Source organism: Pleurodeles waltl, chromosome 9 (assembly GCF_031143425.1).
Source record: "Pleurodeles waltl isolate 20211129_DDA chromosome 9, aPleWal1.hap1.20221129, whole genome shotgun sequence".
NCBI classification, from domain to species: domain Eukaryota; kingdom Metazoa; phylum Chordata; class Amphibia; order Caudata; family Salamandridae; genus Pleurodeles; species Pleurodeles waltl.
Genome location: NC_090448.1, coordinates 895,113,213 through 895,132,107, shown reverse-complemented (window position 1 = coordinate 895,132,107; position 18,895 = coordinate 895,113,213). Strand labels below are relative to the sequence as shown.

Here is an 18,895-nt window from a genome sequence, read left to right as displayed (position 1 = left end):
AGGACCGCCCCCATTCCTGCAAACCCAGACAACCAGGTGCCTCGTTGATTAGATAAGAAGAGGGCAGGAGAGAGGTGTGTTAAGGATTGTTAGCCTGCCTATGATTGGATAGCTGACCCCCTGCTTTTCCCCGGGAGAAAGGATACATTTGGCAGTGTTGCACCCTCACCTCAGATCCCTGCTGGAAGAAGATACTGGAGAAGAAGAGCTGCCCTGCTGGACCCCTGGCCTGCACCTGGACACTGAACTCACAAGGACGGCATCAGCTGCACACTTTGGACTTCAACAAGAAAAGGACTTTGCTTTGCTTCTCCAACTCCAGGAGTGGACTCTCTATAAGCTACAGGTACAAGGGAGCTGCCCAGAGTCCCCTGCATCAAGTCCTGCAAGAAGAGCTCAGATGACCAGCGTTCAGTGGCCATTTGAGGATTCTGACCAGGTGCATTCTGGGAATTGCAGTTCCAAATACCAACGAGCAAATGAGAGCTTCTGGAACCTTGGATCAAGTTGTGGACATTTCAGGGACCCAAAAAGGACCTCTGGAAGAAGATCAGAAGTTTGGACACATTTGGAACAACTGTTGTAAACAGCTTCATAAGTTGAAGAGTTGCATTGTGGGAGTTGCAGTCCCAGACCCCAAGAGGCAAAAAAGAGCTTCTGAACCCTTGATTGGTGCTGTGAACTGCTTTCCTAAATCAAGAAACACTTCTGAAAGCTTCTAAGTGCTAGAAGTACCTTTAATCCTTAAACATCCATATCTCTGGTTCCCTAAACTAGATTCTTTTGCTGTTTTAGTGTCATTTAAAGATAAAAATAAAAATCTATTTTTATAAATTGGAGTTAGATTGTTATTGTGTTTTGTGTTTTCCTTATTTACTGTTTTGTGATTTTTAAACACTTTACCCACCTGTCTCCTAAATTAAGCCTAGTTGCTCGTTGCCAAGCTACCAAGGGTTGAGCCGGGAATAATTTATTGAGACCTAACTGGACCTAGTGGGGGTTAGTGGCCTATTGCCAAGTGTAGCTACTTACCTGCCCTTACCATTAATCCATTTTCCAACACCTAACTATAACATAACTTTAACCTTTGTTTTTTCAGTGATTTTCTAGCGTTATTTTAACGTAAAGTACTATTTTATTACCATACTTAAAATTGTGCACACCATGGGGTTGACTGCCTGACAGGGGGTTGGCTCCCTCTGGACGGCTTGGCCACAGTGCCTGGTCACAGGTCAGACCCTGTTGTCAACCATCTGCTGTGCACAGGTGAAGGCCAGGCCCTGCAGCAAACCCCCAAAGGCAGTCAACCCCACACAGCACATGGCCTTTGAGGATGCAATTCTGCAGGGCCAAACCAATAAAAAAATAGGAGGGGGGACTGCTTGAGTCTCACCAGCCATTCAATTAAAATATAAAGAAAGGCTAGGGAAGGTAGGCCCTGTCCCCTCCCCCCTCACCTAGCCTTCATAGGTCCTGGGGACCCCATCCTCAGGGGATATTTTTTGTTTAAAAGGTGAGGGAGCCATCCCCCAGGACCAAAGGGAATTAAAAAGGGGAAGGGATTCCCCTCCCTGAGCCATTTGAAGCCCCTGGGACCCCATACTCCTGGGCGAAATTTAATAAAAAGGGGGACTGGGCATTCAGCTCACCTTCCTGAGCCTTATTAGGCCCAGGGGATCCCATTCCCACTGGGGTGAGTAATTAATAAAGGAAGTGCACCACCAAGCCTATATAGGCTCTGGGGACCCAACCCCCTCTGGGTCAGTAAATAATTAAAAAGGAAGGGGAGCCACGCTGCCACCTCCCTGAGCCTTTATAGACCCCAGGGACCCCATCTCCAGGGCCTACATTTTTTGAATAGGTGAAGAGGGCAAGGCAGCTCCCCTCCCTGAGTTTATTTTTTCCCCGGGGACCTCCTCCCCCGAATCCAGCCATTCTTTTAAAACTGGAGGGCTCTGCTCTCTGAGCTTTCTAAGAGCCCTAGGCCAGCGTTTTTTATTTTTTTAAGCAAAGGGTATCCATGTGCCCTCCCCCTCCCTCCAGAAGCCTAGTTTGGCCCCAGAGACTCCTTTCTTTTAATTAGGTGAGTGCTCTAGTGCTCAACCGGAGCACCCACCAAGCAAAGAAGGGGGCCACGGCAGGGAGCCCCAGGGCCTCTGTGGCGCCATCCGACTTCCTGCATGGTGCAGGAGCCAGTACTGCTCCTGTCTGGAGGAAGCAACTATTTATGCAGCTTCCTCCAGGTGGGAGCAATATGTTGTTCTGTTGCCATGCCCGCATCAGTGCAGGCAGGGAAAAAGAACACAACCCTGCTCCCAGCTGGCGGGAGCATTTTTAAAGCACATGCCATCTGGGAGCAGATTAATGGTTTGCTCCCATTGGGGGAAGATTTGAAAATGCTCCCGCCAAATGGGAACAAAGGCATGTTTCCCTGCCCAGGTTAATGTGGACAGGGAAACTACTGTGCCCTGAAGGTGGGCTCCCTAGGACACAGTAAGTGAGCCAGCACCAGGGGATGGTGTCTCTAGGCCATTAAAGGCTCAGTGAGAGGGTCCACACAGCCCCCCTCCCCTTTATTGCACATTTTGGTCCTGGGGGACAGCTTCCCCAGGGCCTATAAGGGCTCACGTAGGCAGACCATGCACCCTCTCCCCTTAGAAAAATAATGCATCCCTGGGTCCTAAAACAGGGAGAGAGGAGGGGTCCTAATGATGAAAAAAATCAACTGTACTGGATGAGAAGCATTTTTTAAGGTTAGACAGATTGTTAAATCTCCGCCCAAGGCAGGTAGAGCAAAAACAAAGGGAAGGTTAAGGAGAAACGGAAGGGACATGAAAAAGAAAAGGAAAGAAGAGTCAGGCATTTGTCAGCAACATATATGGAGATAGAAGTAAAGCATGAAGTTATGAATACTATTCTAAGTTTAACAGGTATGACTTTAACAGATAAAGAAAAGAACATTCTAGCATTGTCCCTGAATCAGACATGAACTATACACAATTAAAAATTTACTTTTTAAAGTTAATCAGGTCAATGAAACTTAAAACATATTTTGAAATGCAATCAGCACTAAAAAATAAGCAAAGGATAATGAATACTGAGAGGCAAAGTCAATTAAAAGTGGCTCATGTTGCACTGATGAAAGTGCTCTAAGTGCTAGAGAATGATCTTATGGGAATTAGTGAGAAAAATCACCAATGAAGGGATCATTGAGAAACATAATTTAGAAGTGTATGGAGAAACTACTGCAAACTTCAAACCCAACTCAAAATGAATGCCAATGATGCCAAAAGATTTGATAGACATCTTTAATAAATTGGTAATACAAGAATTAAAAGAATTAGCAGGTGCATCAAGAAAGAGACTATTTGACATGCTAATGGTCAAGCGAGACAGTTTAATGATTTAATGAGGAAACTTAACACAAGAACAGATTGTGTGGTCAGAAATTGCCAGAAAGGTGGAAATATTGTTTTGTGGCCATGAAGAGGGAAGTTATGAACAAGTTAATGATACATCTTGCTATGAGAGAGTCCCCAATAGCATATTATCTACAATAAACAATGAGTATAATGAGCAGTTGGTATAATGCGGGTTTGTTAAGTCTTGAGGAATACCAATACATGTGAGTAGAACATCCTAGGACCCCAGTATTTTTATTGATACCAGAAATTCATACAAACCAGGAGAATCCACCTGGTCATCCAATCAGCTCAAAAAGGAGGTTTGTTTGAAGGGACTTCTAAATATGTGGATTATTTTCTCTGAGATTTTGTGAAGTGTTTACCACCCCATATACAAGACACAAGTGATTTCCTGAAAAAGATATTTGACAATCTTGGGAGAATGAGTGTACACTTATGACTATAAATGTAGCGTTCTATATACAAGTGTAAAAAACAAAGATGGAGTTAAAGCAGTGCAACATTTTTTAGGCACAAAACCTTTGAAGCTGATGATCAGTACTTGTTTGAATTATAACTGCTTTCTATTCAATAATGAGCTCTTCAGGCAAATAAGGGGGACTGCAATGAGCACATGCTTTTCCCCCAGCTATGCAAATTTGCATACAGGCTGGTGGGAGGAGCAAGTGCTCCAAACAAAGGGTCCATAGGAAAGGCAGGAGCATGTTGTTCTATGGTGTAGGTTCATTGATGACCTCTTCATTATATGGAGAGGAATGGTTGTGAGTGCTAAGGCCTTTGGTGATCAACAAGAACATATTAAACTTGAGGTTTACTAGTACAGTAAGTAAACAGGAGGTGAATGTTCGGGACCTAACAGTTTATGTGAAGCTTAAGAAATTGGAAACAAAGGTATTTAGGAAACCGACTGCAGGAAATTCACTCCTACAAGCTACAAGCTAGTAGCTTTCATCCACGTACCTTAGTGTCCAGTATCCCTTATAGGGAGAGCCTAAGAGTGAGAAGAAACTGTAGAGAGAAAGTGGAATCAGATAGAGCTTCAGATGAACTCAAAGAAAGAGTCGAAGAAAGAGGATACTCTAAAGACTACATAGAAAGTTCCAGAAAAGAAGCTTGCCAAGGCACAAGGGAGCATGTTCTTTACAAACCTAAGAAGATGAAAAAGGGCTCACGTTTTCTAATGATCATAACGTATAATAAACAGGAGGGAGCAATACGTAAGATCTGTGAGAAAACCTGGCACCTCATCAAACATGATCCAGCAATAGGTAAACTAGCACCAAAGAAAACTGAGTTAACATTTAGAACAAAATCTATGAGAGACTTTATTGTAAACAGCAGCCCAGTGGAGGTAAAGACGACAGCATGGTCAATTTAACAACAAGGGTTAAAAAATGCAGCAAATTTACTTATCAGGAACACTAACGAGTATGAAATACCACTGCAGAAGAGATACAGAAAGAGCAAAGGACAATATACATGCAAAACATACCATGCAATGTATATGTAGTATGCCCATGCAACCTAATGTATGAAGGCAGTATAACCCTACAAGTACATAAGAGGATTTTGCATTATATCAGAGCAATCAGAAAAAATATAGGAACTATCCTGTAGTGAGACATTTTCAGGAGTATCATGGAACTAGTGCAAGTATCTTCTCCTACTTTGTAAGAGATGCAATCAATAGAAACAAGAGAGTTGAGGATAGACAGAAAGGTTTGCATTGCTGGGAATTGAGGTACATTATAGTGTTGAATATAAAAATGCCATCAGGGCTAAATGCGTAAGAAGATATGCACACACATTTATGAGAAAATATATCCCACATTCCTTCCTCTTTTTAAGTCAGCAGATATAAGGTGTTGACATTTTTTTATGATGGATTTACACATGTGACTTTACATGAGTACTTTAGAAATACAATTTACAATGAGCACTTTAGGGGATGTTGCAATAGTTGAGGATTCGTTTTTAAAATATGTTTACGCTGTTTAAACAAAGAAGTGAACCAGTGAAAAGTTAGCACATTAGCACTGAAAATCTGAATGAGCAGTGGCCCACTAGGGCAGAATGTGGGAAAAGAAAAAGTATGTGCATGAAACAGTGCAATGGGGTGCGTAGGAGACAACAACATGAGATTTGCCCACTGAGGCGTGATTGAAAATGCATGAAGTAAATGGAAATATTGAAGCAATAATACAGGATTGCAAAAGTGAACATTTGAAAATAGTATATACCTATATTAACTACAAAAAGAGAAAAGAAGAAAGACTAGTCCAATTCAATATTTTAGGTATGTTTTCATATTTACCACTGTGGGGGGGTGCATGCACTTTAAAATGTGTATTCAAGATGGCGCAGTTGTTGTGAGCAAAGGTGCATTATGGCCGAAATGGGTCAAGCAGTAGCATGACAATAAACTACTACTAATCACCCCCCTCCCCTTGCCGATTTTGGACACGGCCAATATAAATCCATCCCTTTATTTTTTTATGTCAGCCCCATGGTGGTGGCAGTCCCTGGGGCTGCAGTGGGGCAACGCAGCCCTCCTTAATTTAAATGAATAGCCCCTGGGAGGTGGGGGTTGCCGGGCTGTGGGTGCTGCACATCCTGCCTGCATTCATTATTCTATAGCCTCGGGGAGGTGGAGGCTCCCAGGGCTGCATGGGGCCACATGGCCCCCAACATCCATTGACTGTTTAGCACGGGAAGGTGGCAGTCCCCAGTGCTGTGGGGGGGGGGCACGCAGCACAACTGCATCCAGTATCCTATTGCCGAGCATACAATGTTAATTAGGCTCTGGGGAGTTGGCGGTCTCTAGGGCATAAAAATGCCCTAGGAGGGCAGCCCGATGCGCCCCCTCCTTTATTTTTACATGCCCTCAGTACCTGGCCCACCCAGGGACTTTAGTAAAACAAGCACGGGAGCCCACACTGTTTTTTTTTTTTTTAGGCCATTAATTCACAGATCCACCATGAATTCTTGGCAAACCTTTCTTTAAGATGCCTTTTTGCCCAGGGGTGTCCTTCCTGGACTGCAGCACCAGAGCTAAGGGATAAGATTGTTCCTTCCATGGCCCCTTTTCTTTTTTGAATCTTTTTTTGTAGTACTAAGCTGAAACTAAGACCCAGAATGGCTGTCAATGCTCCCATGTCAATGTTTTGGCAGCCAATCAGAGCTCTGCATTTGGATGGACAACGGAGAAACAGTCGCCCTCATCCTCCTCGACCTCTCGGCTGCCTTTGACACCGTCTGCCACCGCAACCTAATAACACGCCTCCGCTCCACCGGGATCCAAGGACAGGCCCTAGACTGGATCACCTCCTTCCTCTCCAACCGCTCCCAAAGAGTCTACCTCCCACCTTTCTGCTCAGACCCCACCGAGATCATCTGCGGCGTCCCACAATGCTCCTCGCTCAGCCCGACTCTCGTCAATGTCTACATGAGCCCCTCGATGACATCGTACGCAAACACAGCATCATCATCACCTCCTACGCCGACGACACTCAGCTGATACTTCCCCTCACCAAGGACCCCACCAGCGCCAAGACCAACCTGCAAGAGGGAATGAAAGACGTCGCAGACTGGATGAAACTCAGCCGTCTGAAACTGAACTCAGACAAAACGGAAGTCCTCATCCTCGGAAACACCCCGACCTCCTGGGACGACTCCTGGTGGCCCACGGCCCTTGGCACCGCACCGACCCCTCAGACCACGCACGCAACCTCGGTTTCATCCTGGACCCACTTCTCACCATGACCAAACAAGTCGATGCTGTATCATCCTCCTGCTTCCTCACCCTCTGCATGCTCCGAAAGATCTTCCGTTGGATCCCCGCCGACACCAGAAAGACCGTGACCCACGCCCTCGTCACGAGCCGCCTGGACTACGGCAACACCCTATACGCCGGAACCACGGATAAACTCCAGAAACGTCTGCAACAAACTCAAAACGCCTCGGCCCGCCTCATCCTCAACATACCCCGCAACAGCCACATCTCCGCCCACTTGAGACACCTGCACTGGCTTCCCGTCAACAAAAGGATCACCTTCCGACTCCTCACCCACGCACACAAAGCCCTCCACAACAAGGGACCCGAATACCTCAACCGCCGCCTCATCTTCTACACTCCCACCCGTCTTCTTCGCTCCACCAGCCTCGCTCTTGCCGCCGTCCCTCGCATCCGCCGCTCCACGGCGGGTGGGAGGTCCTTCTCCTACCTGGCGGCCAAGACTTGGAACTCCCTCCCCACCATCCTCAGGACCACCCAGGACCACTCCGCATTCCAGAGACTACTCAAGACCTGGCTTTTCGAGCAGCAGTAACCCCTTCCCCCTAGCGCCTTGAGACCCGCACGGGTGAGTAGCGCGCTTTATAAATGTTTATGATTTGATTTGATTTGATTAGCATTTCCCTGCTCGAGCTTGTTATTATTTGCGAATCCTTCGCACCTCTAGATATTTATATTTCTTTTTCTTTAATTTAATGTCTCAAAAACTACTGAACGGATGTATGCCAAATAACAAAAAGCACTCTCTCCGGTCCAAGAGCTACCTTTCTGCCAAATTTAGTGTAATTCCATCCAGCGGTTCGGGCTGAACTCGTGTTTAAAAACCCTAAGGGAAACATACATTTTTTTACCTCCTCCCTTTTTCTCCCACTTGACTGATCACCCCAAAATTTCCCATGTACAACAAGATTCTCTGGAGCGCTGTTATTTATAACATTTCGTGCAGATTCATTAAACAGTGCCAAAGATGTAGGCAAGTCAAAAAATGCCTTTACATGGTCCTACCTTTAACTACCTACTGGTGACCACCAGAAGGTAAAACATAAAAATATATATATAGATATATATATATATATATATATACATGCAGATATATATATATATGCAGATATATATATATACACACACACACACACACACACACATACACATATACATACATACAAATATAAATCAAACTGGTGGCCACAATTTTCTTATTTATTAGTTGTTGCCTTTTTTTATTCTTATTTGGGCTCCTGGGCTCTCTCTGGGTCCCTCATATGAGCAATGGGGGTGCCCGCCCGGGGGCAGGGTATCGCTACCTGTTGTTTTTTTTTTCTTAAAGTTGAGGGCAGGGTACTGAGCTCCTGAGTCCTGTAATTGCTGCCAGCAACATCTTTCTCAAGTCTGACTCCTTAGGGAGCTAGAAGGCTCAAAAGAAAAAAGTTCCCTAGGCCAATCGGAACACTCTATTTTTAAATTGGTTTTCTAGCAAGACTCTCACAAGTTTCTTGCAGCCACAACCATTCGGATATAAAAATATTCTTAAACCTTAATTTCTCAAAAATTACTGAATGAATTAACACCAATACAAAAAGCACAAAAAATCTGTGGACCAAGATCTAGCTTCCTGCCAAATTTCGTGTAATTCCATTCAACGGTTCGGGCTATAGTTGTGTTCAAAATTTGAAAAATGACATGGATCCAGAATGGGTAAAAAGTGTTTTGGGACCCCTCATTTTTACCAGCCCCGATTAACTGATCACCCCGAAACTTTCCATGCACAAACTAGGCACAATAAGAGCACTTTTTTGGAAAGTTTTGTGGAGATTAGTTAGATGGTGCCAAAGTAATTAGCATCACAATGCTATGGCAATGCTGACCTAACTATAACTACCCAGTGGTGGTAGCCATGCTGTATTTACAATTAGGGTGACCAGAGATAGGGACTGTTTCAATTTTTGTGCCTTTATAACTTTGTGTGAAGCTTTGCAGACCTGCTGCCCCCATTTCATTTTAGGAGGAAAAAGTTTTGCAGCATTTACTCAAGTGGCTGCAAAAAAAGGGGGTCCTAAAATGGGTTTCTAGTCCAATGCATTTTCCATAAACTTTTGTATTTTGAAATGGGTAAAAACAGTCAGCTGGATTTTTGTGAAATTTGGCAGTATTGCTTATTAGGGGAGTGCAGATGATCGCGTGGGCTACTATAGAGTGGAGTAAGTTAATGTTGTTAAAAGGTTTTTAAACTTAGTGATATCTTGTAGGTCAATGCCACTAAAAGTAGCAAGAAAGCCCAAAATAAACTAGACCCAATATGTAAAGTTTCAAATTTACCATATGAACAACTGAAAGACCTATTAATGGCCTCATGCTAATGGAAACCTATAAACAAACACATAACAAATAGAGTATGCCTTAATTTACATATGTTTTCTTTGCATGCACACTGGCTAACAAAATAAAACTGTGCCCAACAAGCCAAACAAAAACCATCAGCCTTATGAAAAGGATGTGTAACATGGTCCTTATAATAATTTGAAGGTGGTGGATACATTTTAAAACTGTAAAGGAAAGTTATAAATGTAACTTTTGAATTTTTAAAGTTTGTGTAGTTTAAACTTTTCTGTTTATCGAAAAAAATTGACAAATGTTTTTCATTTTGCCACGTCTAGGTCCAAACTGGGGTGGGATGGTGAGCAAAAGAATGATGCATTAAACACATATCTGTGACGGGGTGAGTGTTTGAAAAGTTTAAAAACTTCATCCATCATAGTTTTGTGTTGCTAAAGTTGCCCTAAGTGGGACGGTTATGACCAGACGTGGGTCCCTTGCTCACTGTGCCACTGGATTCAAGCTACACTGGCTGACGAAGGGCGATAAACTGAAACCAGTCCCTGGCTGCTTGTTTCCGGTCCAGGGAGGACATGGCCTGGCAGTTCGGACTGGACTGTTTCCATGGGGAACAGGGTCAAGACTGATTTGCATATGGCTGAGTCCAAACTGAGGTGGCATGGTGAGCAAAAGAACAATGGATTAAACCCAGATATGTGACTGGGGGTAAGTATTTAAAAAAGTTTCAACACTCAGTGCATCATCCTTTTGTGTTACATATACTTATAGACATATATGTATATACACACACGTGTGTGTGTGTATGTATATGTATGATTGAGCTGGCCCTCTCTACACGGTCACCCCCATACATTTTTGTCTTCCTCCTTTGACTTTTTGCTGGATTTCTGCTTGTTGGCCTGAGGACTGTGCACTTTACCACTTCTAACCAGTGCTAACGTGCTTATGCTCTCTCCCTAAACATGGTTTGATTGCCATATTTAACTTACATATATGTCCCTGGTAGAGTCATATACCGTATGCCCAGGGCCTGTCAATTAATTGCTACCAGTGGGCCTCCATCACTTATTGTGCCACCCACTAAAGTAGCACCTTAAAATGTGTTCCAGGCCTGCTGTTGCAGCCTGAAGGCAATGTCCCACTACCATGTCGACTTGGCACTTAAAACCTGTTGCCAAGCCTTAAACTCCCCTTTTATTACATATAAAGCACCCCAAAGGTAGGCCCTAGGTACCCCATACTGCAGGGTGCTGTGCAACTAAAAGGTAGGACACGTACTTTTTAGTTTTACATGTCCTAGAACTGAAAAACTCTCAAATTTGTCTTCTAACAACTGAGAGGCCTACCACTCCCATAGGGTAACTTTGGGGATTGCTTAATAAAGTTAATAAGTTGTAATATCTATACCAGAGGTGGGAGTTATATCATGTTTGGTATTTATGAGCCTGTAATGACAAATCCTCTTTAATGGTAAAGTCAGATTTATCATTACAAGTTTGAAAATAACACTTTTAGAAAGCTGTCATTTTCCTGTCTGAGCCAAGCCCTCTGTGCCTCCAGCCTGCCTTAGGTCACATGACTAAAAGTTGAGACTTTGTGAATCCATCCCAAACAGTTACACAATAGTGGGATTAGCGGAGCCTGAATGGGCCGTTAATTGACTGGGGGTGGGGGTGGAGCTAAGCACAGCCCCACTTGCAACTCAATAGGCTGGGCTCTGCCACCACACAATAGGCTTAACAACCCTGGATTGTCAGTGCAGCCAGCTAGGAGCCAGGGCAGGGGAGGCAGGAATCTCCTGGGACTTCAGAGAACACTTCTGAAAATGCCGTGGTCTAAAAATAGGGCTCGCAGACCCACTCTTAAGTTCACTGAAGAACTCTGCCAGACTGCTGCTGTACCTGATAAGTATATACATATATATCATTCACATGACTCCATAGTTGAAATTATTATTCATACAATGCACTGTTAAATTCTTATATCTTTGTCACTGGCGTGCTTAATCCCCATAAACTTGAAATAACATCACAGGCCCCCCAGTTTCAATAAAAATTGTGCGTGAATTGGATACCTCTAAATTATTCTCCACAGGCTTCAGCTGCTGCTGTGAAACATAACGGCCACTGCCACAGACTCTGTGAAGAGCTAGAAGAGAGGTGAAGTTTCATCCCAAATCCGTCTGCTTCATTTGAGGGCCAGAGTGAAGCATCCCATTGTAAAATAAATCCTGATGGTATGGTAAAAACGTCAACTATAAAGTCCCTGTACCATTTGGTTTTGTTAGTAAATATGAAATATATATATATATATATATATATACCATGTCAGTGACCATGATATATATAAATATATTATAAATATAAACCATGTCAGTCACCACTGTGTAGTTATAGTTATAAGACCAAGCTACCAAACGAAATGGATTTTTTAGTTTGCTAAGAACTTGCTGCGTTCAAATCTTGACAAAACTTTCAAAAACATAGTTCATCCACCTCAGTTCCTTCCTGGAAAGTTCCAGAGTGATCTGTCAACAGCGGGGGAGAAAAAGAGGGAGGTGGTGCCAAAATGCATTTTCGGCATGAAATTGACATATAGATTTTTGAAGAGCGCTAGAGCCATAGTGGCTGAACTGAATTACACCAAATTTGGTAGAAAGCTAGATCTTTACAGAGAATGTGTGCTTTTAGTAATTTGGTGTCAATGCATTCAGTTATTTTTAAGAAACTAAGGGGGTTATTCCAACTTTGGAGGAGGTGTTAATCCGTCCCAAAAGTGACGGAAAAGTGACGGATTTACCACCAGCCGTATTACGAGTCCATTATATCCTATGGAACTCGTAATACGGCTGGTGGTATATCCGTCACTTTACCGTCACTTTTGGGACGGATTAACACTCCTCCAAAGTTGGAATAACCCCCTAAGTTCAGATTTCATGCGTATTTCAAGCTGCAGAAGATCTGCAGACCCTGAAGATCAACAAATTAGATATGGATTGAACCTGTTAATTACACTTTCCCAAGGCGAGCAAGGGATGCTTGAGATATGTATTTCATGTCTTCAGGCAGACTGTGGTTATAGGAGGACTTCTGACATTACAAATTGTTATCTGCAGCATGCTAAACAAGAGTAACGGCTTTATGGAAAGTTTAAAAATGAGAATTGTAGACTGGAGTAATTATGAACTATGAGTATTTTGCCAACGCATAAATTGAAAAACGGAAACTTTGATATTTACTATTTATGGTGTACTGCAGTTTTAAAGGATCAACATTACTTTCCAGGTGTATTATGGAGAACTAAGGATTTGTGGAGTACAATGTCGTTAGGCAGTCCATTTAATTGATTTTATTATTGACTGTTCCCTATGATTAGGGCTGATGAACAGCCAAAATGCATCTGTAAAGATTAAGCATTGCCCCTGTGTTATTAATAAACGCAGAACTCCTTCCAGAGTCAGGCTCCAGTTGTTTGAAGCTTCACATCATGGTTGAGCAGATTGCTCCATTCCTGCTTCCTGAACCGCCCTGTAAGGGTTGCCCCCCCCATATCAGAGATGATTTGTGCTATATATATATATATATATATATATATATATATATATACATGTTAGTCGCAATGATACATATAAATATATGATATATATAAACTATGTCAGTCACCACTGTGTAGTTATAGTTCTAAGAATAAGTTACCAAAATAAATGGATTTATTAGCTTGATAATAACTTTTCTGCTGTTCAAATCTTCACAAAACTCTCAAAAACATAGCTCATCCATCTCAGCTCCTTCCTGGAAAGTTTCAGAGTGATCTGTCAACGGTGGGGGAAAAGAGGCGGAGGGTCTCAAAATGCATTTTTGACATGCAATTGACACACAGATTTTTGAATAAAGTGACTCAACTGAATTACACCAAATTTTGGTAGAAAGCTAGATCTTTAATGAGAATGTGTGCTTTTAGTAATTTGGTGTAAATTAATTCAGTCATTTTTGAACACTTTATACATATCTCAGGCTGCAGAAGATCTGCAGACCCAACAGATCAACAAATTAGATATGTTTGGCTGACACAACATCAACACAGATGTCGTAGCAGCCATTTTAGGACTCAAGGACTCATTTCCCTGTCGTGAGATGAACTTGAAAAAAAATTAGGGTGATAGTGTAGGATACCCTGACCCCCCTGCCCTGGTTGAAGAGTCCCGGACAGAGACACACTTTGGGACAAAAAAGTTTTTGTTTTTTTTATTCATGGAGGAGCCATGCATCCAATGCAAAATTTGAAAAACAAAGGCATGCTCTCACCCTTGTTAAATAGAGGGGAAATGCAGATCCCTTCCCCAAGCCATTTGAAGGACCAGGGGACACCAAGACCATGGCTGATGAGTTTCTTTTATATAAAGGGGACATGAGGCCCCCTCCCCGCCTTGTGGAATGGCACCAGGGTCCCCATTGCTCAGGACACTATAGATTGCTCCGGCCCTGCAGAATGGGGAGCAAACTAATGAAGTCAGCTCCCACAAGCACCCTAGATGGGTGTTGCACAGTGGGGGCCATGGGCCTTTCCTAGTGGTCCAAGGGCACTAAAGTTTGTGGGTGGAACTACTAGAGCACTAATCGTAACTTGTATGGCAGACAGACCTCCCTCATTTAGTTCATTTCTAAAGGAAATTATTTAAGTTTTATAGCTTTGATTCCATCAAGATGGCTTTAAGTGTACCACACGTTGTCAGAAATAAAGAATGTTAGCACTCTTGTAGTTTACTAGAACACTGTAGCGAAACTACAGTAGAACACTGGGGAATCAACTGGCAGGTTGCTGCTGCTGTTGGAAGTGCATGTTTTACTCTAATACCAGACTTTATTCTCACATGGCTGAGGAAGATAGTGGGAACTTACAGAAATGCTTAGCTTATGGGGTACCTTCCAATACCTCAATGAGAAAATCATGGGAGAAAACAGTTCTTTCAGACATGGTTTATCAAATCCCAGCAGTGGGACCACATTTTCTACATGGTAAAATTACATTGGAACTCACCAGAGTTCCTAGAATGAGTATAACACCAACAAATGAATTACATTGTTACTAAAATCTTTTTTAAATCACTATATAGATGTGCTATTTTTTTGTAACCCAAAAGCCTGGCATTCACTGCAATGTATTTCATTAAGGACCATGGCCTGGAGTCGTGTAATGGCTACCACAACATGGACAAGGTCCACAACATGGGCAAATTCCATGTTGTGGCCAGCCAATCAAGGGTGGGCCCCTTTGATACCTCTCCTACATGCCCCTGGAGGTCAAGATGTACTCACAATGCCCTCTTACATGTTTCTCAGTACAACAATGACTGCCACAACATACTGTTCATGTTATAGCCAGCCAGTCAGGATTGACGAGTCTTCTTTGAAGTGGACAATCAGAAAATATCTGGACATCAACAGTCCAGATGTATTTATTTTGCAACCCCTTCATAACCATCCATAGCCCCTATTCAAATGCAAAATTCTCAAAAAGGCTGAACAGATTTACACCAAATCACAAAAAGCACAATAAATTTCTAATGTTTGGCCCCATTGGTGTGATTCCATTCAGCTGTTTTTTCTTTAACTGCAACAGAATTTTTCAATGGGAATTAACACGGAAAATCAATGTTTGGGATCCCCACTTTTTCTTGGCCCCCTGTTGACAGATAATTTCATAACTTTCCAGGGAGGAGCTGAATGAACTTTATCTTAGGAATGTTTGGGCAGATTACTCAAATAGTACTCAAGTTATCAAAACAAAATGCCGTTCTAAAGGAAACTCTGATCTCACTATAACTACACAGTGGCAACTGCCACCGAGCAATATACATGCATTTATAAACATGCATAATCAAGGAATGCCTTGAGTTGAGGAAAGATGAAAAAGGCCTGTTACCTAAAAAAAAACCTGAGAGTTTTCTACCCTAGGTTGGCCTCTGCTTGGGTGACACAGGCTAGTGAATGTATGGACAGATTTCCATGTTGCGCTCTACAAATATCAATCTGGACTTTTCTTATCCTTTTCTTATCCTTGCTGTGGTAGAGGCTATCTCTCTTATGGACTGATCTTTGGGTTGTCTAGGTAATTACTTATTTGAAAGCTGGTACCATAAGGAAATAAAATCCACTATCTCATAGATGATTTAGAAATGGCCATCTTTTGTACAATGTGACCATAGTTTCCAAACATCTGTTTTGTTTTTCTAATTTATTTGATTTTGTTTAGATACATTTTTAAGACTCTTTTAATGTCTAATGTAAAGTAGAGAGCTCTATCTGATGGTGTAGATGGGTTAGGGAAGAAGGTTTGTGAGGTAACAGATTGATTTATGAGGCCTTTGAGAAAGACTGATGAGGAAACTCTGAGAAAGAGTCAAGGACGAGTTATTAAACCAACCCTTTTGTAATTAGTCATTGGTGAAACTGAATTTACACCCTTGTAATTCATGTAATATCTGGAATTTCGTGTTACGATTGCTACAAGAAATTCCATAAATTACCCCATTACCCCACTTTGCATAATTTTGTGCAATCTGCAGTACAAATGTACAACAAAAATTAGCTATTCATGGTTAAACTTTCCAGCGAATGCACATGAACAACAGAACACAAAGTTTTTGTTCATAGCTCTTTGTTTAATGCATCCTTCCACCAGAAATTGACACAAGGACTAATTTCACGCTAAAATGTAAAACAAAATTGCAGTTCAGAATTTGCATAACTATGCTTAACTTTGCTGAAATTGTGCATAATTACATCTTGAGAATTTGAGTTTTGATTCTGGCTAATCACAATAATGGTGCTTGCTGGGGAATAGTGCATGCTTGCTATAGCCGTGGAGGTAGACCAGAGTGGTCCATCACACCCGTGGTTGTATCTCTCTGACTCTTCTAGTTTAGGGGACAGCAAATAACACAACAGTTTTCAATGAGGACAGGTCGTTAGTCTTGAAAGATTGAGCACTTATGGGCAAGATGACAATTTCACTTGTGGAAAATCCCTTTTGAGTCCTTTCAGGAATATCCTTAATTTATGGATCCATAAAGAATTAAACTTGTTGTGATGACTTTCTGTAAGAAACTGAGTTATTGATTGAGGGGGTGAGAACCCTACTCAAGCAAAAACTGCAATAATTCAAAGGATGAACCACAAAAGTCACTAAATTAACCTGTGTTTAACCCTGGGTAGCTTGGCACAATAGCAATGTGGCTTAACTTAGAGGCAATTTGTAAAGTGTTTATGCCGCATACAAATAGTAATGAACTGACAACACAACACAGGAAAAATCCTGAACCAATTTAGAAAAATATGACAAATTTTTATAAATAAAATTAAAACAAAACTTTAGAAATCCAAGCAGTACAGACTGAGATATGCAATTCTTAAAGTCTTAGGTAAATATAGTACCTAAAAGCACAAACACCACTTGCGGTCATCTGGTCATGCTAAAGAGGTGGAAATTGACAAGTTCAGTCGAACCACAATGGAGAGTGGGCCAGATACTTGGACCAGATTTGCCACATTGAAAAAGTTACCTTCTAAAGTCCAGCGTGGAGAGTTCTTTGGCAGTGGAGGAGGCCACGAAGAGCAAGGACAGAGACGCTGAAGTTCATTGCTGTAGATCAAAGAGCAGGGCAAGCATTACAGGTTGTTGGCGATGTAGCGCAAAGAGCCTGAATTGCATCGTGAATTGTTGTTGCTGGAGCTTCGCGTTGGTGGTACCATGGCAGTCGTTGCTGTAGCAGGAAGTGCAGTTCTTGTGTTGATGGGCAACGCTGGTGGTCATAGTTAAGAGTCGGGGTCACTGGAGCTTCATGCTGAGGCATCGTATGAGGCAGAGTTTCCTCACAAATGGGCCCATTTGTGGTCTCAAAGGACCCTTCTTCCAGAGGTGGACACTCTGATTACACCCAAGGGTTGAGGACCTTGGTGGGGGGGGCACCTCTTGAGGATCAGGGACTCATTCCAGCAAAGGCAGCATTGCTTATGCAGGTCCAGTTGCAGGTCTAGTTGGGGCAGGTAAATGGACAGTTGCAGGGAGGGCTCAGGAGCTTTTTGTGTCCCTGCAGCTCAGATCAATAGGTCAGTCAATAGAGCTTTGGAATCACTAAGGTATTCCTGGCAACAAGAAAAGGGTGTGGTTCTCCTTCAGCAAGGCAGGCCTCAAGCAGTAGGACAGCTGTCTGGGTGTTCTGACAGGCCGCTAGCACCAGGTCAGTCGTCTAGTAGCAGCATGGCAGATGTATGGGGATCTAGGCAAGAATCTAGTAGCAAGTCCTCTGGTAGTCCTCTCCAGGAGTCTTCTATAGGTCCAGGAGAATACTGAAACCTTGCTCTAAAGGTCCAATATGTATACCTGGTGCAACCCTTTGACGGGGGAACATCTAGGCTACCCTCACAACTAGTTTTCCAAAGTTCCTTTTATAACCTGCCTAGTCTCCTAAAAGCTGGTGTTAAATTTCTTTGTGTGTGCTTGAGGCCCTATAAAAGTGCAAGTGGGGCAGGGAACAGCTCCGCCACCAACCATCCTGTCTAGATGCGCGTCCTGCCTTCACTTAAGCCCTATTGACTCTCTGTCTGGGAGGATTACACAAAGCCTAACAGCTGGGTCATAGGACACTGGCAGCAAATGGTTGGGACAAGAAAATGGCAACTTTCCTAAAGTGGAATTTTCAGAATGGAGACTTAAAATCTAATTTTACCACTAAAGAGAATTCTAAACTATAATTAATTTGAGATCAAACGTGACATTTCTATCTGTTCCCAGTCAAAGTTAACACATATTAAATGTAATAAGGTAATCAAATGTTATCCAATGGGAGAAATAGGCCTTACAGTAGTGAATTTTTTTTTTTACAGTTTTTCACCACTAGGACATGTAAAAGTTAAAATCGCATGTTCTACTTTTTAAATACAATGCACCCTGCCCTACGGGCTGTTTAGAATCTACCTTAGGGGTAGATTATGAGTATTAAAAAGGATGGTTTAAGCTTAGCAAAAAGGTGCATTCATGCAATGGTAGGCACAAGACATGTTTTAAAGAACTACTTACTGGATGGCACAATGAGTGCTTCAGGCCTACTCACAGCTTTAAATTTACTGGTCCTGGGTACATATTGTAAAATATGCTAGGGACCTATAAATAAATTAAGCATGCCTATTGGGTGTAAGACAATATTAAGGGCGAGAGCATAAGCACTTTAGCACTGGTTAGCAGAGGTGATGTTCACACATGTGGGAGGATTTTTTCAAGTATTTATCACTATCAATGAAGATCCTATGATGCAGAGCAAAAGACTAAAGCTCACGAACAGGCA

The 18,895-nt window shown here is 42.5% G+C and overlaps 1 protein-coding gene across 2 annotated transcripts in view; it reads right to left on the bottom strand.

Annotated features, from left to right (window-relative positions):
• The window catches only part of PPP4R4 (protein phosphatase 4 regulatory subunit 4), a 1,510,494-nt gene that overhangs the window by 1,165,600 nt on the left and 325,999 nt on the right, over positions 1-18,895 (bottom strand). The gene's annotated exons all lie outside the window — the stretch shown is intronic.